The 23955-nt window shown below is 36.9% G+C and overlaps 1 pseudogene; it reads right to left on the bottom strand.

Moving 5' to 3' along the window:
- Positions 1–20059, bottom strand: part of LOC103609575 — a 22034-nt pseudogene extending 1975 nt beyond the window's left edge.
- Positions 20060–23955: the final 3896 nt, after the last annotated feature.

A 23955-nucleotide genomic window follows, 5' to 3' on the forward strand; every position in this document is an offset into this window, starting at 1 on the left:
GCACCCGCACCGCGCTCAGCCAGTGAGCGGAAACCGGTCTCCACATGGGATCCGAACCCTCAGTGGGAGCGCCCAAGGTTTTTACATATAGATAGAAAATAGTAATCTGTGCATGATTTTCAAAAAATGCGTTGTGAACTGCCTTATTCCAGTGAATTACACTTTTTTTCTTGAACTGGGAACTTTGTGAGCAAGTGTTTTACAGTGGTTTTTATAAGTATCTCAAACCACGTTTTTCAAATCTTTATTAATAGTACATTTCTCATAAACGTAAAGATGAGTCTAGCATGAATTCTAAAAGATACATTGCACACTGCTTTATCTCATTTAATGCAATTGTTTCCTAAACCAAAAATTACAGTAGTTTTCATGAACTTTTCTTAACATTTTATTCAAAGCAGAACTAATAAGTATTTTCAAATATAAGTTGAATGAAGATAAATCCCAGCATGATTTTTGAGAGAAACACATTAGACTGCTTTATTTCAGTGAATTAAGGTGTGTTCTAAACTGGGAACTTTTTTTAAAAACCCCTGTTTAACCTCAAGACCTCTAATCATTTGCTTTACCAGCTAAAACTGCGTGGGGTTATATAGGGATCTGAACCCGTGGCCTTGGTGTTGTCAGCACCACAGTCTCCCAAGTGAGCCATGGGCTGGCCCTAAACTGAGAACTCTTTAAGGAAGTGTTACACATGGTTTTAATGGGTATGTTTAACTATTACTTTCAAATCTGAGTCTCTGAAATGGCTTTAGCCTGGACATTCTACTTCAGGTTTACCGGAGAGATGGGCGAGCCTAACATCTGTCCTCGGATCACGGTATTCCTGAATAAAACCTGACTTCCATTTTCACCAACATTTGACTTTGTTTTCTGTCTGAGGGCAGGCAGCCAGACCTGTGAATTTGGTGTCAAATTTTGGGGAGCCTCAGCCAGAAGCTGAGTGTGCCCTGTAACAAACTGAACTTTTTTCTAAACTGGGAACTTTTTACCAAGTGTTTCACGCTGCTTTACTTGAGTGTTTTTAAGCATTTGTTTTAAAGCACAATTGATAAGTGTTTCCTCCAATGTTTTTTTCTAGGGGAGGTTCTGCTAGAAGTGATGGTTTCTATCTGGATTAAAATCACATTTCAGACATATGTGCAGGTCTCAACTTCCAGAGGTGTCATTCGTGAACATGTTTCCTTTGATGTTTGTCATTGTTCTTTTTGGCCCTTCTGCAGAAAGGCTTCCAAGTTTGCAGAAGAAGGTACAAGGAAAGCAGGGGAAGTTTGCAGCCACTTGACTCCAAGAGACGAGTCATCCTTTCTTTGCAGAAGCAGCCATGGTTTTGAAGTGGCAGCAGTGACAGTGGTGACAATGGCCTGGCTGGTGGGGAGAGCTACACGTTTCATCTTTGACTGGGAGCAGGAGAAAAAGTAAGGTTGCTTGTTGGTTAGTGACTCCAAAGCTACCTGCTAAGAGGCTGTGAGGAGAAAAAGCTAAGGGCTTCTGGATCACTTGGTGAACTGTGTTTGGAGAGGCATGATCTCCTTTTGCTTACTGATGGCCTGCTTAAACATCTCCTTAAACTTTTATGCATATGATATCCATTTCTAGATTAAGTGAATGACTACAGGACCTTGCTATGGTTTAAATGTTTTTCTCTGAAACTCAGGTTGAAACTTAACCCTCACTGTAACATTATTAAGAGTGTGGAAAACTTGACTAAAGTATTTGAGCAGTGGAAGTTTTGGGAAGAAATTAAGATTAGATGAGGTTGTAAGGGTGAGGGATTAGTGGCTTTATAAAGGGAGAATAAAGTACCTGAGCTGATATGCTCAGCCCCCTCACCGTATGTTGCCCTGCCCCAACACCGTATGTTGCCCTGCCCCAACACCGTGGACTCTGTAGAGGAGCCCCACCAGCAAGAAGGCCCTCAACAGATGCGTCCCCTCAATCTTGGATTTCCCAGCCCCCAGAATTGTAAGAAATAAATTTATTTTCTTTGTAAATTACCCAATTTTAGGTGTTCTGTTATAAACAACAAATAACAGACTAAGACAGACCTCTCAGAAAAATGTTGTCAAAATCTTTACAGTCTGGGGCCGGCCCGTGGCTTACTTGGGAGAGTGTGGTGCTGATAACACCAAGGCGACAGATTCAGATCCCATATAGGGATGGCCAGTTAGCTCACTGGATGAGCGTGGTGCTGACAACACCAAGTCAAGTGTTAAGATCCCCTTACCAGTCATCTTTTGAAAAAAAAAAATCGGTACAGTCTGAGCAGTGTGCAAACCTGCAGTGAATAACCTGGTCCCTTCTTCTTTGTAATATATAACCTACAGTACTTCTGTGCTTTGGCATTTTAGCAACGATGATTACTATTTTTTAAAATAATGAAGTAGAAACAATAATTACAAAGTCATAGTAACCTTCCCATGCAGCATGCTTGAGCCACCTGCTTAATTAGTTCATGTTACTTTTTTGAGGTTACAACTTGGCACAGGAGATGTAGGCATATATAAGCAGATGGAGCAGTAGAAAAATGTACTAGAATCTGCATAACACACATTTATCCAAATTTAGTAATGATGATGCAAAAAAATGTATATGGAGCTCACTTTAAGAGAGACAGTAGTTTTTATAATCTAACAATGAACTAGTGCAAAAAGAAATCAAGAAAGCTAGCCCATTTACAGTAGTCACACACACCCACACTGCCCCCACACAAACACCACAAAAAATGTAGGAATAAATTTAACTAAGTGGTGAGAGATCTCTACAAGAACTACAAATCACTACTGAAAGAAATTAAAGAGGACACAAAAAGATGGAAAGACATTCCATGCTCTTGAATTAGATGGATTGACATTGTGAAAATGTCTATACAATCCAAAACCATCTACAGATTCAATACAATTCCCATCCAAATACCTATGTCATTTTTCACAGAAATAGAAAAACAATCTAACTTTCATATGGATCAACGAAAGACCCCAAATAGCCAAAGCAATCCTGAGTGAAAAACTAAAGCTGGAGGTGTTATACTACCCAACTTCAAAGTATACTACAAAGCTGCAGTAACCAAAACAGTATGGTACTGGCACAAAAGCAGACTCTCAGATGAATGGAACAGAATAGAAAACCCAGAAATTCACCTACATATTTACAGCCAACTGATCTTTAACAAAGGCACTGGGGAAAGGACCGCCTCTTCAATAAATGGTGCTGGAAAAATGGGACATCCATATGTAGAAGAATGAAACTAGACCTGTTCCTCTCTCCATATACCAAAATCAACTCAAAATAGATTAAAGACTTAAATATAAGACCTCGAACTACAAAACTCCTAAAATAAAACATAGTGGAAACACTTCAGGAAGTAGAACTGGGCAAAGACTTTATGAATATGACCCCAAAGCACAGCCAACATAAGGAAAAATAGACAAATGGAATTATATTGCACTAAAAACCTTCTGCACAGCAAAAGAAACAATGAAGGGAGTAAAAATACAACCTACAGAGTGGGAGAAAATATTTGCAAACTATGCACCTGACAAAGAATTAATATCCAGAATCAAACAACTTAACAGTTAAAAAAAAAACCCTCAAAAATTGGGCAAAGGAGCAGAATAGGCATTTCTCAAAGGAGGATGTACGAATGGCCAACAGACACATGAAAACTGCTCAACATCACTCAGCACCAGGGAAATGCAAATCAAAACCACATTGACACATCATCTCACGCCAGTTAGAGTGGCAAATATAAAAAAGACAGAGAATAACAAATGCTGATGAGGATGCAGAGAAAGGGAAACCTTTCTGTTGGTGGGATTGTAAATTAGTGCAGCCATTATGGAAAACAGTATAGAGGTTCCTCAAACAACAACAGATAGAACTGCTTTGTGTTCCAGCAATTCCACTGCTCAGTATATACCTAAAGGAGTAGAAATCGTCATGTCGAAGGGATACCTGTGCTCCCATGTTTATTGCAGCTTTATTTATGATAGCCAAGAGCTGGAACCTAAATGTCCATTGTTGTATGACTGGATAAGAAGAATGTGGCATACCTGCACGATGGAATGCTACTTTGTGATAAGAAGGAACAAAATCTTTTGTGTGTGTGTGTGTGTGTGTGTGTGTGTGACCGGTAAGGGGATCGCAACCCTTGGCTTGGTGTCATCTGCACCGCACTCAGCCAGTGAGCACACTGGCCATCCCTATATAGGATCCAAACCTGTGGCGGGAGCACCGCTGCACTCCCAGTGCCGCACCCTCCCGAGTGAGCCATGGTTTCATCCCAAAAGGAACAAAATCTTAACATTCACAGCAACATGGATGAATTTAGAGAAAATCATGTTAAATGAAATAAGCCAGCACAGAAAGAGAAACACCGCATGTCCTCACTCATAGTGGAAGCTAAAAATAAATAAATAAATAAAAATAAAAAAGAAAAATACAATGATCACAATAGTACTTTGAACTTTCAAAAGGAGAGGACAGAACTGAGATTAGCAGAGATGGGAAAGGGGGAGGGTAAGGGGGTAAGGAAGGAATTGATAAAGCACCATGAAAAATGTATATATTTGTATATACATTGTATAACATTGAATATACTAATTATCCTGATTTGAGCATCACATATTGCTCATGGGTACTGATATTCAACTCTGTACTCCACCACAGATATGTACCATCAACTACGTTTCAATTAACAAAAAAGAGTGGAATTTCTGTCATGGTTGTTACTTTTTAAATGCCAATTGAGATATGATTGGATTATATTTGTAGTGAATTTAATTATTTAAGCTATTTTGTCTTTTTTTTTTTTTTTGTCTTTTTTTTTGTCTTTTTCCGTGTCCGGCAACGGATCGCAACCCTCAGTGTCACCCCCGTACCGGACCGGGGACCGGCAACGGGATCGCAACCCTCGGCATCGCTCCCGCGCCTCACTCAGCCAGTGAGCGGGAACCGGTCCGCATGTGGGATCCGAACCCTCAGGCAGGAGCGCCGCCGCGCTTCCCAAGCGGCGCACTATTCAGTGCGCCACCGGGCCGGCCCAAAGCTATTTTGTCTTTCATAAAGCTTTTAAAAATAGTTGCTTGTACGTAAAAGCATTAGAGTGCAGTACGACTTAATCATGTAAAAAATATCAACTGATTCTGTGCTTATATTTTGTAGTGATTCACAGTGCAGTGAAAAACAATGAATTCTGCCACAATAAATGTTTAATCACTGTTATAGTTTAAAAGACTATGTATATAAAAATGTATTTAAAAGTAAGCATCAGTTTGAATACTTTTTAGTAATTTGAATACAACTGAGTTTCTGTTTTGCAAATTTATTTTTTTTAAATTTTTATTTATTTTTTCCTTTTTGTCTTTTTTTTCATGACCGGTAATGGGATCGCAACCCTCGGTGTCGTGCCCACACCACTCTCAACCAGTGAGTGGACCAGTCACTATATGGGATCTGAACCCTTGGTGGGAGTGCTCCCAAGCGCCGCACTCTACTGAGTGCGCCACTGGGCCGGCCCCTGTTTTGCAAATTTAGATTGGTGAATATACTTAATTTCTTAAAATAATTTATTCTCCTGCAGCTGAAAGATGTTTCTCTTTCCAAAGAATTCCATGAAATTAAGAACTGGTTTGACCTGAGCACATTCACTGGACCTTTAGATACAAAGGCAAAAATCTTCCAAAGCTACACTTTGGTATCTGTACATTGATCATTATGGAAACAGTAATAACACAGAGATATTTTCTTTTTCAGTAAATTTTAAAACTTTCCAGGCAGTTATGCATCTGACAAGAGAGATTTAAAGTTAACAGAGAAAATTGGGCTGCTCATTTTACAGACACAGCAGCAAAGACTTAAGCAAATTCAGCGCTTTGTTGCACTGTTTCAGGAAAGAGCAGGTTCTTCAATCTAGTCTGCTTATTTCCCATCTATTGCTCCTTTTATTGCATTTTGCTGTTGCTTTTATTGTTGCATAGAACTAAGCTTAAATAGTCTGGAAGAAGCCAATGATGTCTAAGATTAATCTCATTTAGCAATTTAAAAATATTGGTTATACACCAAACATTTTAAGCAACACAGAGACTGACAAGATGCCTTTGAAAAATGTAATACTAGTACCACATTTTCTTTACCCAGTCTTCCATCAATGGACGTTTAGGTTGATTCCAACTCTTAACTATTGTCAAGAGAGCTGCGGTAAACATGCAGGTGCAGGTATCTCTTCAACATAATGATTTGCATTCTTTTGGGTATACACCAAGCAGTGAGATTTGTGAATTGTGTGGCAGTTCTTTCTATAGTTGTGTGATGAACTTGCATACTGTTTTCCATGGTGGTGGCACTAATTTACAGTGCCACCAACAGTGTAGGAGTGTTCCCCTTTCTCTGCATCTTTGTCAGCGTTTGTTATCTCTGTCTTTTTGATGATGGCCAGTCTAACTGGTGATATCTCATGAGGTTTTGATTTGTATTTCCCTGATGCTTAGTGATGTTGAGCATTTTTTCATGTGTCTGTTGGCCATTCATGCATCTTCCTTTGAGAAATGCCTATTCAGCTCCTTTGTTCATACTTTAATTGGGTTACTTGTTTTTTTACTGTTAAGTTGTATGAGAGCCTCAGGGATATTAAAATATCTTGTGATTTTAATTTACTTTTTTATCTTTTAATTAATTTAAAGGTGTAGGAATATTAAACATTAAAACATTATTATAAGCATGTATATAGTTATCACTTTTACTTCATTTTGCCTCAGGCTTCCACATGGCTCACCTGGGCACTGTCTCCGACTCATTCGACTGAAGGTGTTGGTATTTTCTATATTCAATTTACCACCCCATGTGTTACCCTCCCTGAATCTATGCCAATGTTTCACCCCCAAAACAATGCTGATTGTGTAAATAATAGTACTGCATGATATGATATTGACCCACTAAACTAGCTAATCATGGATGTTTTTGTAAAATAAATCTTTCTAACATATTATAGGTAAAGTAAAGAATGAAACAGTCAGGAGCAGTCTAGAAAATGATAGCTTCTGTGTTGACTATTTAAGGAAAACATTCAGGAGTAGCCTTGGCAAATCGCCTTCCTCACCTTTCAGGACCATGGACAGAACCTATTTCCTACCCATGAAGTTGGCCCCAGTCCTCAGGAAGCCACATCAGCCCCTCCTCAGTGAGCCCTGAGGGAAGCAAATCTCTTGTCCTCATTCTGGACATTATACCCATGTCAGCAGACAAAACGCACACACATGTGTGCCACACAGGGCAATATGGCCAGTACAGGCACCTCCGGCCAACCACCAGGGTGCAGAGGAGGACTCAAAGAGCTCACCATGTAGCTGAGGCCATGTCTCTACTCCAGGCCATCTCACTGAAGCACTGACATTCGTTGTGCAGATATTCAATGCCCTGACTTTGAAAGTTCAACTGGAAATGGAGCCATTATGCTTTACCTCAATGAGTCCTGACAAATATTAGAAGCCACCAAATACAATATAAATATACAAAAGTCACCTATAACAATAGCATTTATGATAAGCAAACAAAAAGCCCCAGAAAGTTGTATAGTAAAAATGAACACAAAATGTACACATCCATGTAAACTACAAAATTCTGTTGAAATATATATATATCTAAATCACTGTAGATGTGTTCCTTGTTCTTAGTCAAAAGAGAATATTAAGATTTCAATTCTTCTCAACATGATCTAAATATTCAGCATGATATCAATAAGTTTAAACAAGCTATTTAATAGATAGCAGGAAAACATTTTTTAAAAATGTTACACTTCACGCTGTGTAATGGAGACAAAAAAAAAAAAAGGATTACTCAAAGCACCATGAATGTGATGGGAAGCCTGAAGGGACTGCACCCCAGCAACTCCTCTGTTAGAAGGAGAAATCTGGGTACAGCCCTGATTCAAAGTTAGCTTCTGTATTTTATTGTAAAGACAAGGAAGTTTTACAAGAAAAATCAGTTGATTCAATCATTACAAAAGGACACAAAGACATGGACAGTGTGACATAAGTTATCTATGGCTAAGTATTGCTTAAACAATGGAAACTAGTAACATCAGTAAAATTAACAACGTGACATTCCAAAGTATGTTTTGTGAAAAGCTAAGTTGGTCAAACTGTGATTGTTATCTAAAATATTACCTCTCCTCAAATGATTTAAACAAAAGTTACATTCTTATGCTAAAATCTAAGCATAATTGTTTCTAAAGTTTTCACCAACAGACAGTTTGCCCTAAGAAAACATTTTTTCACATCTTGCCCTTCAGCAACTCTTACAATCTCTTAAAAGGACCTGTATGACAACCACCTGTTAGCTCTAAAATCATTAGAGTATACAATCCCATACCTAAGCAGTGATTAGTGTTGGTTAGATGGGCTGTTGCCACACTATCTGTAGACTGCTGTCTGCTAACCAAGGACTTTTGACCCATACATGCATTTACCTAAAAACCCTATTCTAAAAATCAAATGAGAATCAACAATATTTAATTAGAATTGATTAAATGGGCTGTTGCCATGCTATCTGTAGACTGTTGTCTCCTAACCAAGGACTTTTTTCTCATATATGCATTTACCTAAAAACCATATTCTAAAAATCAAATGAGAATCAAGATTTCTAACCCTCTATAAAAAAAACCTGGTGTAGTCTACACAATACCAAGAAACAACACTGAAGAATTCAAACTTCCTAATTTTAGTTTTTTATTATAAAACTTCAATAAGCCAAGGAGCATGATATTGGAGAATCAACAAATAGTTAAATAGAAGGGAATAGAGTCCACACATGGGCACATTCAGTACAGTCAGCTGTTCTTACTCAAAGGAGCAAACACAGTCAATGAAGTAAAGATGGTCTTTTCAACAAATGTTGATGATATAAATGGATGATCATGTAGAAATAAACAAAGATACTAACATTACCCCTCATACTTAAATTCATTCAAAATATTTCATAGACAAATATAAACTGCAAAACTATAAACATTACAGTAAAAAACATATGTCTTTCAGTTTGATTAGATTTTTTATTCAACACCAGGAGCACAATCCATGAAGAAAAAATTCATAATGTAGACTTTATTAAATTAAAAACATTCACTCTGTAAAAGACACTGTTCAAAGAATGAAAACAGAAGTCCCAGATTATGAGAAAATATTTGGTAAAATACATATCTAGAGAATAAATTGAAAGAAAACTATGCAGAGTAGTAAAACAATAAGAAAACAAACTGCCCAATTTAAAATATAAGAAAATATATGAACAGACACCTCATCAAAGTCAATGTAGAATTTGAAATAAGCATACAAAAAGATGATTAACATTTAATGTGGGTTGAATGTGTCTCCCAAAGATTCATGCATTAGCAACTTAGCCCCTACTGTGACAGTGTTAAGAGGGTGGGATATCCTATTATGGTAATTGGAAGGTGGGGCCTGAAGATGGTGTAATTAGATTGTGAGGACTGTGTTGCTCTGAACATATTGATTCATTCATGGAGCATTGGGCAGTGTTCTGATAGATTAAAAGGAGAGGAACTGTTGTTTCTTAGCCATTTTTGCCATGTGATACCCTGGGCGATGTGTAGAGACACCAACAACACGAACCTCATCAGGTGTGTTCCCTAGACTTCAGGCTTTCCAATCTCTGAAACTGGAGGAAATAAGTTCTGTTTCCTTATAAATTACCTAGTTTCAGATATTCTGTTACAAACAAGACAAATGGACTAATACAATATTAAAGATTCTTGGGGAAAAAATTCATTGTGTAATAGGAAAAAGCAAATTAAAACAGCAACAAGATACCCTTCACATTAATTAGAATGGCTACAATTCAACAAAATGACAATATTAATTGCTGGTGAGGATGTGGGTAAACAGGAAACCTCATTCATTGCTAGTGGCAATGTATTATGGTACAGCCATGTTAGAAAACATCTTGGCAGGTACTTACGAAACTAAGTCAAGTGTTAACATGGCTTAGTAATACATAAAGAACTAGCAAACTTTCCTTTATACATTTACACAAATGTTGTGAAAACATATGTACACATAAAATCAAGAAGAAAATATATAGGGCAGCTGAATTCACAGTTGTTAAAATCTGGAAGTAACCAAGATGTGCTCCAGTGTGAGAAAAGATAGCCACACTGTCACACAGTGGGTGGTGACACACTAGGCCTGGCACACATGGGCTACATGCACAGGCTATGTGCAGGGGACATTCAAGGGACTACACAGCACGCAGGAGTGGAGGATGGAGACATTTGAGAAAAGACATGGGCTACATTCATATGGGTACTACAGCCACCACAGGGCTCTGCCCAGTAACTGTAGATCCAGTAACCACAAAAAAACCCTGGGAACATCCCAACATTTTATTTGGAACCCATCCAGCAACAAACAGTTAAGATTGGTCTGTTGTATGGGTGTAGTGGGGATCGATTAATTTATAAACTAAGCATGTCTCCTTTATTGTGTAATGGTTCTACTTCTTTTTCTTTTTTTATTTTCTTATATCAATTTTGAATTGAGATGTAGTGAAATCTGCAATCATAAATGTATGCTTTATAAATTTTTAAAAAATTTTTGGGCCGGCCCGGTGGCGCACTGGGTAGTGCGCAGCTTGGGAAGCGCGGTGGCGCTCCCGCCCGAGGGTTCGGATCCCACATACGGACCGGCTCCCGCTCACTGGCTGAGCGAGGCGCGGGAGCAACGCTGAGGTTTGCAATCCCGTTGCCGGTCCCTGGTCCGGTACGGGGGCAACACTGAGGGTTGCGATCCGTTGCTGGACACGGAAAAAGACAAAAGACAAAAGACAAAAAAAAAAAAAAAAAAAAAAAATTTTATCTCCTACAGGACCCAACAACCCTATCAATATATGAATCATTTCAATAATAATAAAAATACCTCCTTATAAAATTTCAATTAATTTCTAAGCACATCACCATGTGCAGACTCTGTTTTGATTGCTATTAACATTCATCAGCTTGGCCAATTCATGAACTTTATAAAAATGAGATAAACCAAATGTATACTTCAAAGTCTATCATTTTGCTCATAAGAATGTTTTATCTATTCATCCACGTGTTTGTGTGGATAAGGAGTTTACTCTCTTTTAATGGCTGAGTAATTTACTGTTGTATGGCTATAATCACAAAATATTCATTTTGTATTAATGGATGTTTGGGGCATTTCAAATATGGGGAATCAGGAAAAGATATAGTACAAACATTAGTAAACATATCCATTTTTTGGGCCGGCCCAGTGGTGCACTGGAGAGTGCGCCACTTGGGAGCACGGTGGCGCTCCCACCGAGGGTTTGGATCCCATGTGGAGACCAGTTCCTGCTCACTGGCTGAGCGTGGTGCGGGCGCAACACTGAGGGTTGCGATCCCATTGCCGGTCCCCGGTATGGGCATGACACCGAGGGTTGCGATCCCGTTACCGGTCAGGAAAAAAGACAAAAAAGGAAAAAAAAAAATCCATTTTCTTAACATGTATTATTACCCCTGGGTGAATATCTCAGAGTATAAATATAGGGTATGTAGATGCTTATTTAAAAAAATGACAACCAGCTTTATACAAGTGGTTTTTAGACCTCTAAAATTTATGCATTGAACTCTATAACTCAATTATTATTTTTCTAAATATAAAACACTGAGAAACCATTACCACTACCCAACATTTAAACATTGTTAAGCCCCCAAAGAGACCCCTCTAAATTTATTCTTTTTGTGATATTTAACACAGTCTTTCCCTCTCTTCCTCATAAAAATTTTCAATTCCTTAACTAACTTCCACTTCAACATACTCTACTGTAAATGTTTTTTTTCTTTTGGACTTCACCAAGTTAAAATGGACAAATTTCTAGAAACACACAGATAATCAAAACTGATTTTAAAAAAATAAGAAAATTTGAACAGATCTCTAGCAGGTAAGAAGAAGGAGTAATAATAGAAATCGAAATCCTAACAAAGAAAAGTCCAGAAGCAGAGGGTTTTACTGGTAAATATTTTGGAATATATTTACCAAACATTCCAAAACTCCTACAAAACATAACAGCAGAGAAAACATTTCTAAACTTATCCTATGGGACCAAAATTACACTGATACCAAAGTCATACAGTAACAACACAACAAAAAATGGTTATAGGCCAATTTCCTCTATGAATAATGAAAAATGCTTAAAATATTGCTAGCTAAATGAATTCCTTAATATATTTAAGAACTGGTATACCATAACTAAATATGATTTATCTAAGAAACACAAGAATATTGCAACATATGAAAATGAATGTAATATTCCACATCAACATAAATAGAAATAATGTTGCCTAATCTTCAGGTGATTTAGAAGTACTTGACAAAATTCAACACCTCTAAATACTAAACCCACTTCCAAAACAGGTAATAGGAAGAAATGTAATAAAAAACAGAAGATCCACATAACAAAAATCAGAAGTGAAAGGAAGACATTACAACCGATACCACAGAAATACAAAGAATCATTACAGACTATTATAAACAACTGTATGACAACAAATAGGAAAATCTGTAAGATATGGATACATTTCTAGACACATGCAAACTACCAAGACTGAACCAAGAAGAGATAGAAAACCTGAACAAACCAATAACAAGCAAGGAGACTGAAGTGGTAATTAGCATTCTTCCAATTTTGGATGGCTTTATACTAGAATTCTATCAAACTTTTAAGAGGAGTTAAAATCAATTCTTCTCAAACTACTCCAAACAATTGAAACAGAAGCTACTCTCCCAAACCCATTCTATGACGCCAACATAACTCTGATACCAAAACCAGATAAAGGCACAACAAAAAAAGAAAATTACAGGTCAATATCCTTAATGAACCTAGATGCAAAAATCCTCAACAAAATATTAGCAATCAGAATACAGCAACGTACTAAAAAAATTATACCCTATGATCAAGTGGGATTCATTACAGGGATGCAAGGAGGTTTCAACATACAAAATTCAATAAATGTGATAATGTCAACAAACTCAAGGACAAAGACCATATGATTACCTCAATAGATGCTGAAAAATCATTTGACAAAATTCAACATCCCTTCATGATAAAGACTCTCAATAAATTAGGTATAGAAGGAAAATGTCTCAACTCAATAAAAGCCACTTATGACAAGCCCACTTCCAGTATCATTCTGAATTGGGGAAAAACTGAGGGTCTTTCCCTTAAGAACAGGAACAAGACAAGGATGCCCACTCTCACCATTTCTATTTAACATAGGACTGGAGGTACTAGCCAGAGCAATCAGGCAAGAGAAAGAAACAAAGGAAATCCAGACTGGAAAAGATGAAGTCAAACTTTCCCTATTTGCTGATGACATGATACTATATATAGAAAAGCCTAAAGACTTTACCAAAAAACTTCTAGAGCTGGTTAATAACTTCAGTAACATTGCAGGATACAGAATAAATGTCCAAAAATCAGTTACATTTATATATTCAAATAATGAACTAACAGCCTTCATCAACATCATATATGTTCAATTGTCTTAACAAGTTCAAGGAATTGTTGTGATTGTTCTGTCTTCTTCCCCTGCCACCCATATATTTGTTTGTATATTTCTCTATTTATTTTTATTAGCTTTAAAAAATAAGTGAGACCATGTGGTATTTCTCTTTATCTGCCTGATTTATTTCACTTAATATAATTTTCTGTGGATGTATAAAGTTGCTGTGGATGTAGTATTTCATTTTTTTTTATACCAGAGCAGTATTCCATTGTGTTGATGTACCACATTTTCCTTATCCACTCATCTGATGACAGTCACTTAAGCTTCTTCCAACTCTTGGCTATTATAAATAGTGCTGCAATAAATATGGGAGTACAGGTATCCCTTTGAAATGATGACTTCCATTTCTCTGGTTATATTCCCAGCAGTGGAATGACTGGGTCATATGGTAGATCTATCTGTAATTGTTTAAGGAAGCTCCACATCATTTTCCATAAAGGGGGTCCCATTTTGCATTCCAACAGTGTAGGAGGGTTTCTTTTCTTTTCTTTTTTTTTTTTTTTTTTTGTGACTGGTAAGGGGATCGCAACCCTTGGCTTGGTGTCATCTGCACCGTGCTCAGCCAGTGAGCACACCAGCCATCCCTATATAGGATCCAAACCCGCGACCTTGGCGCTCCCAGCGCCACACTCTCCCGAGTGAGCCATGGGGTTGGCCCAAGGATGGTTTCTTTTATTCTGCATTTTCACCAGCATTTATCATTCTTAGCTGTTTGGATATTAGCCATCCTCACTGAAATGAGATGGTATCTCAAAGTGGTTTTGATTTGCCTTTCTCGAATGCTGAGTGATGTGCAACATTTTTTCATGTGTCTGTTGGCCATTCATATATCTTCCTTTGAAAAATGCCTAGTCAGGTCCTCTTCTATTCCATTGATACATGTGTCTGTTGTCATGCCAGTACCATGCTGTTTTGGTTATTATAGTTTTGTAGTATAGTTTAAAGTCAGGTAGTGTTATACTTCCAGCTTTATTTTATTTGCTCAGGATTGCTTTGACTATTCATGGTCTTTTTTTATACCATATAAATGTTAGGATAGTTTTTTCCATATCTGAAAAAAATGTCATTGGAATTTTGATGGGGATTGCATTGAATCTGTAGATCACTTTGGGTAGTATGGACATTTTCACAGTGTTAATTCTTCCGATTCAAGAGCATGGGATATCTTTCCATCTTCTTGTGTCTTACTTAATTTCTCTCAACAGTGGTTTGTATTAGTTATTGCAGACATTTTTCACATCCTTGGTTAACTTTATTCCTAAGTATTTTATGTTTTTGGTGGCTATTGTAAATGGGCTAGCCTTCTTGATTTCTTTTTCTGCATGTTCACTGTTGGAGTATAGAAATGCTCCTGATTTTTGTGTGTTGATTTTGTATCATGCAACTTTGCTGAAATCATTAATCAGCTCTAAGAGTTCCTTTGTAGAGGCTTTAGGCTGTTCGATATATAGGATCATGTCATCTGCAAACAGAGACAATTTGACTTCATCTTTTCCAATCTGGATGCCCTTTATTTCCTTCTCTTCTCTAATTGCTGTGGCTAGTACTTCCAATACTACATTGAATAGAAGAGGTGAGAGTGGGCATCCTTGTCTAGTTCCTGTTCTTAAGTTCATATTCATAATGATATTGGCAGTGGGATTATCATATATGGCTTTAATTATGTTGACATACTTCCTATCTATACCTAACTTGTAGAGAGTCTTTATCGTGAATGAATGTTGAATTTTGTCAAATGCTTTTTAAGCATCTATAGAGATGATCATATGGTGTCTCTGATTTTATTGATATGGTGTATCACATTTATTGATTTGCATATGTTGAAACAACCTTGTATCCCTGGGATGAATCCCACTCGATCATGGTGTGTTATTTGTGTATACGTTTCTATGTTCTGTTAACTAGTATTTTATTGAGGATTTTTGCATCTGTATTCATCAAGGATATTGGCCTGTAATTTTCTTTCTTTTTTTTTTTTGTATCTTTATCTGGTTTTGCCATCAGGGTGATGTTTGCCTCATAGTATGAGTTTGGGAGAATTGGCTCTGTTTCAATCTCTTGGAACAGTTTGTAGAGAATTGGTATGAATTCCTCTTTGAAGGTTTGGTAGAATTCTGCAGTGAACCCATCCGGTCCTGGGTTTTTCTTTGTTGGGAGCCTTCTGATAACAACTTCAATTTCTTTTACTGTTATTGGTCTGTTCAGATTTTCCATATCTTCTTGGCTCAGTTTTGGTAGTTTGTATGCATCCAGAAATCTATCCATTTGCACCAGATTTTCAAATTTGTTGGCATATAGTTGTTTGTAGTAGTCGCTAATGATTTCTTGTATTTCTGAGTTATCAGTTGTAATATTACCTTTTTCCTTTATAATTTTTGTTATTTTGGTCTTCTCTTTTCTGTTTTGGTTAACCTTGCTAATGGTTTGTCAATTTCATTTATCTTTTCAGAAAACCAACTTTTTGATTCATTGATCTTTTGTATCATTTTTTAGGTTTCTATTTCACAATGTTCTGCTCTGATCTGAATTATTTCTTTCTGCTAACTTAGTGTTTGGATTGTTCTTGTTTTTTTTAGTTCTTTAAGGTGAAGTGTTAGGTTGTTTACTAGCCATCTTTCCATTCTTCTGAAGTAAGCATTTAATGTGATGAATATCCCCCTTATTACTGCTTTTGCAGTATCCCACAGGTTTTGGTATGATGTATCATTATTTTCATAAGTTTCAATAAATTTTTTGATTTCCTGTTTAATTTCTTCTTGGACCCATATGTCATTAAGTAGGATGTTGTTTAATTTCCATGTGCTTTTATTGTATCCAGAGTTTCATTTTTTTTGATATCTAATTTTAACCAATTGTGATCTGAAAAAATATGTGGAATGATTCCAATTTTTTTGAATTTTTGGAGACATGTTTTGTGACCTAACATGTGATCTATCCTGGAGAATGTTCCATGTGCTGATGAGAAGAATAAATATTCTGAGGTTGTTGGATGGAATGTTCTTCCATAGATATCTGCCAAGTCCAATTGGTCTAAAGGGTTGTTTAGATCTTGTGTTTCTCTGTTGATTTTTTGCCTAGGTGATCTGTCCAATATTGAGAGTGGAGTGTTCAGGTTTCCTGCTATTATGGTATTAGTGTCTAAATCATTATTTAGGTCTAATAGTATTTCCTTTATAAATCTGGCTGTTCCAATGCTGGATGCATATATATTTCTGTATATGTATTATGTTGGGTGCATATATATTTATGTCTTCTTGATGGATAAGTCCTTTTATCATTATATAGTGGCCTTTTTAATCTCTCTTTATGGTTTTTGGTTTAAAGTCTATTTTATCTCATATAAGAATAGCTATTCCAGCTCATTTTTTGTTTCTATTTTCATGGTATATCTTTATCTATCCTTTCACTCTTAGTTTATGTGTATCTTTACAGGTGAGGTGAGTCTCTTGAAGGAAGCATATAGTTGGGTCCACCCTTTTAATCCAGTCAGTCAGTCTGTGTCTTTTGAGTGGGAAATTTAATCCTTTTACATTGAGTTATTATTGAAAGGTGTTGATTTACTCCTAGCATTTTATTGATGTTTGTTCGGATGTCTTAAGTATCTTTTGTTCCTTTCTTTCTGATTAATTGTCTGTCTTCTGTATTTGTTGGTTTCTTGGAGTGGTAGATAAACTTTTTTTCTCTTTATTGTTAGCATATTTTTTTTTTTTTACTAGTGGGCTTTGTTATTGTGTGAGTATTTATGGCAATGGTGGTTGTTTTTCAGGTAGCAAACCCAATTATGTTGAGAATTTCTTATGAAGCTCGTCATTTGGTAGGTTTGTCTGAGAAATATACTATTTATCCTTCATTTCAGAAGGATAGCCTCCCTGGGTAAAGTATTCTTGTCTGGCGATTTTTGTCTTTTAGTATTTTGAATATATTATCCCATTCTTTTCTAGCTTTTAGGGTTTCTGATAAAAGTCTGATGTTAGTCTGATTGGGAATCCCTTGTAGGTGACTTGCTGCTTCTCTCTTGCAGCTTTTAAGATTCTCCCTTTGTCTTTGAGTTTTGTCACTTTGACTATAACATGTCTTGGAGAGGACCTTTCTGGGTTGAATATGTTTGGGGATCTTTGAGCCTCCTGAGTCTGAAGATTTTTGTCTTTCCTGGAAGTTTTCTGTGATTATTTATTGAATATGCTTTCAATGCCATTTCCTTTTTCCTCCCCTTCTGGAATACCCATGATTCAGATATTTGAGCACTTAAGGTTGTCTTATATAATTACTAAGGGGTCAATTCATCAAGAGGCTATAAAAATTGTAAATATATATGCAGTGAACATTAGAGCACCTAAATATATAAACCAAATATTAATGAAACTAGTGGAAGAAATTTACAGTAATACAATTATAGCAGGGGACTTCAGTACTCCAATTTTGAGTAAAGGTAAATCAACCAAAGATAATATTAATAAAGAAATACTAAATTTGAACAACACTTTAGACCAAATGAACATAACAGACATATAGACCATTTTGTCCAAAACGCACAAAATATGCATTAATCTCAAATGTACACAGAGTGTTCTTCAGGATATAACATACTTTTTACTACAAACAACAACAACAACAACAAACCCTTATCAAATAAAAAGACTCAATTCATTTCAGGCATCTTTGCTGTATACAATTTGATGAAACTAAAAGTCAGTACAGTAACAGGAGGAAAACACAAAATTCACAAATATGTAGAAATAAAAAAACAACTATTGAAAATCCATTGGGTCAAAGAAGAAATAATAAGGAAAAATAAATATCTTCACACTAATGAACATGGAAACACAGCATAAAAAATATATGTTATTCAGAAAAGCAGGTCCAAAAGAGAAGTTAATACCAATAAACTCCTACATCAAAAAACAAAATATTAAAAACAAACAAACAAACAAAAAACCAAAAACAATATCAATATATAACCTAATATTTTCCCTCAAGGAACTAGAAAAAGGAAAAAAACTGAACTCAAATTGGAAGGAATGGAAATAAAAATCAGAACAGAAATAAGAGAATACAAGAACAACAAAAAAACCTACAAAACGTGAATTGATTATCTGAATGAATAAACTAAATTAGGAGACTGTGAAAATCAGAGAGAATACTCAAACAAATAAAATCAGAAATGAAAGTGGAAACATTGCAATGAATGCTTCAGAAATAAAAAGAAGCATATGAAAATATTATGAACATTTATATGCTAACAAATACAACAACTTAGAGTAAATGGATAAAGTACTAGGAAAATACAATCTGCCAATTGATGAACTATAGAAATGATCCCTGAAAGTATAGTCTTACAATCTACCAATTGAATGAAAAAGGAATAAAAGGCCTGAATAGATCAAAAGGAGAGAGAGAGAGAGAGAGACCATTAAAAAAATAAAACCAAGGTCTCTGACAAAAATAGATGCAAAAATTCTCAATAAAATACTACCAAACCAAATTCAAGAACACATCACACAATTACACTTCATGTCCAAAAGGGATTAATGCCTGGCATGCAAAGCTCAGTTAACATATGCAAATCAATCAATACAACAGGGTACACTAACAGAATGAAAGATAAAAATGGCATGACCATTTTGACTGATGCAGAAAAAACATTTGGGTAATTCATAAAGAAACAATATTTATTGCTTACAGTTTTGGAGGCTGGGAAATCCAAAGTGTAGGGAACACATCTGGTGAATGCGTTGTTGGTGGGAACACTGATGCAAGGGTCTCACATGGCAGAATGATGCAGCAGAGAGAGAGACTACCTTCCTCATTCACTCTTCTTTTAAAGGCCTCAGAACCATTTCCCTGACCACCATTAAACCGTCAATGTATTAATCCATTTACTAGGGCATGGCTCTCACAATCTAATCACCTCTTTAGGGACTCTGATTTCAATTATCATAATAGGATCTCCCACCCTCCTAACACTGTCACGGTGGGGTTAAAGTTTCTAATGCATGGTCTTGGGTGACATATATTTAATCCACAGCTCCTTCATGGTTAATTTTGTTCCAGAGTACCTTGTTATTTTTGATGCTACCATAAATGGGATTATTTTCTCAATTTCTCTTTTAGATAGGTTGCTCTTGGTGTCCAGAAATACAACTGATTTTTGTATGTTGATTTAGCATTTTTCATCTCTATTGAATTCATTCATTACTTCTAAAAGACTTTTTTTTTTGTTTTGGGGGGGTTTTGTGGAGCCTTGAGATTTTTCTGTATGTAAGATCATTTTGTCTGCAAGTGTGAAGAATTTTACTTCTTTATTTTCAAATTAGGTATCTCTCATTTATTTTTCTTCCCTGATTTTTTTTGATAGTACTTCACTACTATGTAGAATGCAACTGCAACTGACAAGACTGGTCTTCCTTACCTCTTACTGGATTTTAGAGGAAAAGCTTTCAGTTTTTCCACATTGATTGCTAGATACCGGAGGACTGACATTCTCCAGTATCACATCTCTGGGATATATCTAGCAGGGCCCTCCCTTCCTGAGTGAATTCTGCATCAAAAATGTAAAAGGCCATTGATTTCTAAACTCATGGTGGGCTCTGGCTCAGACTGTGTCATCCCCACCTATGTCCACTGGTGATGGGTCAAAAAAAGACAGCACTTGGAAAAGGTAACGGTGTGTATGAAAAGCTCAAATGTTTCTCTGGATACCTTGGCATATGGCTTTCAGACACATTTACAGAGATATGCACATTCTAAATATTTGACTTTATCATAAAGAAATATCACATAACTTGTAATGTAAAACCACCTGCACATTCTATGATAATATGTAAATTCTGTGTTCCAGACTGGTGGTTATGAAATCAGTGCTTGGGAATTCATAAAGTCTTCTCACACAATTTTAATTAAATTTTAAGTAACCACAGGCAAGTGTATTAACTAAGCCTTTTATTTTCTGATTCTTTGACATCTTGGAGCCCTGCTGACCCTGGACTGGCTCTCACAGGGTTAGCTTATTTTCAAAGATAACAAACAACTCACCACTGATCTTACTTTTTATATATATGCTGTCTAAGTCTGATTTCTATTGCTATGACAGAATACCCAATACTGGGAAATTTACAATGAGCAGAAATTTATTTACCTTACTGTCCTGGAGACTGAGAAGTCAAAGAGCATGGTGTTGGCATCTGACAAGCATCTTCTTGCTGCATGATAATATAGCAGAAGGATAGGTGAGTGCACAGACAGGGACAGGCAGCAGGAGCCAAACACAGTTTAGAAAGATTCTCTCTAATAATAATAACAAACTCACTCCCATTATAAGTATATTAATCTATTATTAATGTACTCTCCCTTATGACCCAATCACTTTTTATTAGGCCCCACCTCCCAACACTGATGCAGTGAGGATTAACTTTCCAACACACGAACTGTAGGGGGACAGAGTCAAACCACAGCATGTGCACCCCAAACCAACCCAGAGTACAAACCAGTAACCAGATCCCTTATACCATTTGCACACTTGTGGTCACTACCTTCCTACCCTAATCACCCCAGGGCTTGGTACAAGAGCATTAGAGATGATATCCCTTGACACGGTGCACACAAAATTAACCAAACTAGCCAATCCTAAGCTCGGTCTCCCTGTCTTGCCCCTTCCTTCCCATGGAAACCACAATACAGGCTCTTTGCACATTTTCCATTTGCTCATCAAATATCCTGACCGAACATGGTGCATCCCATGTGGCCTCCCCTGGAGTGGTCTGTCCACATCCCAAAGGATGTATAAAGAGTATAAGAAACATTCCAGTGGTCGTCATCCCCTGATCTGTAGAAGGCACCATAACTGAATAATAATAAAACCTATATATAGAAACAACTGGAGCACTAAGCAGGGTGGTTTGGAGTTCTACTGAAATGACAGGCCACTAGAATGATCTTTCCTTACCAGAGGCCTCCTCTAGATGGCAGGAGAAACTTGAGAAAGCTAAATTTCCTGCTACTGTGTTCTTATGCTTGGCTATAACTGTTTTCTTTTTTAAATTATTTTTTGGCCACAACACAAGTCTTAATACATTTAAAAAGATGAAGATCATAGAAAATACATTCTCTGACCACAATAACAAGAAGGAAAATTAGAAAATTCACAAAAGTGTGGAAAGTAAACAACACTCTCCTAAATAAACACTGGGTAAAAAGAAAGATCACAGGGAAAATAGAGAGTATTTGAGATAGAAATCAAAGCACAACATATCAACATTTATAGGATGCAGGAGTCATGCAGTGCTTAGAGGAATATTTATAATTCTAAACCCTATATTAAAAATAAGAAAAATATCAAATCAGTAATGTTAATTTCTTTTTTTTTTTTTTTTTTTTTTTTGATTGGTAAGGGGATCGTAACCCTCGGCACCACGCTCAGCCAGTGAGCGCACCGGCCATCCCTATATAGGATCTGAACCTGTGGCCTCGGTGCTTCCAGCGCTGCACTCTCCCAAGTGAGCCATGGGGCCGGCCCACTAATGTTAATTTCTACCTTAAAAAATAGAAAATGTACAGCAAACTAAACCAAAAGCAAATATAAGTAGGAAACAACAAAGATTATAGGAGAAATATATGAAGTAAGGAATTAAAAAACAATAGAGAAAATCAAGAAAACCAAAAGTTTATTCTTTAAAACAATTAGCAAAATTTGCAAATTCTTATCTAGATTGACCGAGGAAATAACAGAGAAGTCCTAAATAAAGTAAGATTTATTTTCCTTTTCTTTCTCATTTGCATTTTTGTTCTACCATTGGGTTTTGTTCTTTCTGCTGTATTCGTGGTAACGATTATCATTTTCAGATTCCAGATGCAGGACTCCCTTGAGGACTTCATGTAGAGCTTGTCATGTGGTGGTGAACTCCCACAGTTTTTGTCTGTCTGGAAAATACCCTATTTCCCGCTCATTTCTGAAGGACAGCCTCACTGGGTACACTACTCTTGGCTGGCAGTATTTTTCTTTTACTATTTTGAATATATCATCCTATTTTCTTCCAGCCAGTAGAATTTCTTTTGTGAAGTCAGATGACAGGGGATCCCTTATAGGTGACTTCAGACATTTCTCTTGCTTGTTTTAAGGTTCTCTCTGTCGTTGACCTTTGCCACTTTGACTATAACGTGCCTTGGAGAGGATCTTTTTAGGTTAAATTTGTTTGGGGACCTTTGAGCCTCCTGGATCTGAAGGTTCATGACTCCCCCTATACCTGGGAACTTTTTTGTTATTATTTCATTGAAAAGGTTTTCCATGCATTTGCATTTCTTCTCCCCTTCTGAACACTCATGATTCAAATGTTTGTGCACTTGAGGTTGTATAGTAGCTCTCTTAGATTTTCTTCATTTTCTAAAAATGCTTTTTTCCTTTTATTTATTTATGTCTGCCTGGGTTATTTCAAAAATCCTATCTTCAAGATCAAAACTTCTTTATTCTGCTTGTTCTAGCCTGCTACTTAAGTTATTGGTTGTGCTTTTTATTTTGTTGAGTGAATCATTCAGCTCGTGAGTTCTGCTACATTCTTTGATAAGATATCGATCTCTTTGTAAATTTCCTCCTTCATATCCTGGATTTTTCCTTGTTTCATTGTTTTCTTTTTTTTTTTTTTTTCCTCCTTTTTATCTTTTTTACTGACCGGTAATGGGATCGCAACCCTCGGTGTTGTGCCCGCACCGTGCTCAGCCAGTGAGCGGGAACCGGTCTCCACATGGGATCCGAACCCTCGGCGGGAGTGCCGCCACGCTCCCAAGCAGTGCACTCTCCAGTGCACCACCGGGCTGGCCCTCATTATGTTTTCTAACTAGGTCTTCTTGTATCTCAGGGAGTTTTCTTAAGATTGTTGCTCAGAATTCCTTTTCAGTCATTTCAAGGGTTTCCTGCTCTATAGGGTCCAGTTCTTGAGAAAATTACTGTATTCTTTTGGTGCTGCCACATTTTCTTGGATTTTCATATTTCTACTATCTCTACATTGATGTCTGGTCACCCGGCAGGGCATTTGCTTCTTCTATTACTCTGTAGTGGACTTTGAGAGATACACTCTTCTTTCTCAAGTCACTGCTTGTGATTCTCCTTGTGCCAATTCAGTTGAGTGTCTGGAGGGCCACCTGCACATTGGCTGTGGTTACTGCTGTGGCACTGAGCTATTTTTATGGCACCCATGGTTGTGGTGGTGGCTGTGGTGGGCCACCTGAATGGAAGTGGGATTTGTGGCATGCTCTTGACACAGAGTAAGGCTGGCCCTGTCAACCAAACTGACTCCATCTTCCCTGCAGAGGACACTTTGTTATTTTCCAAGTCTTCAGTCTTGAGACCCCTCAGGGCAAATGATTACCCAATGGGCTGCCCTGAC

This window comes from Galeopterus variegatus, unplaced genomic scaffold (assembly GCF_000696425.1).
Source record: "Galeopterus variegatus unplaced genomic scaffold, G_variegatus-3.0.2 Scaffold9799, whole genome shotgun sequence".
NCBI lineage: Eukaryota > Metazoa > Chordata > Mammalia > Dermoptera > Cynocephalidae > Galeopterus > Galeopterus variegatus.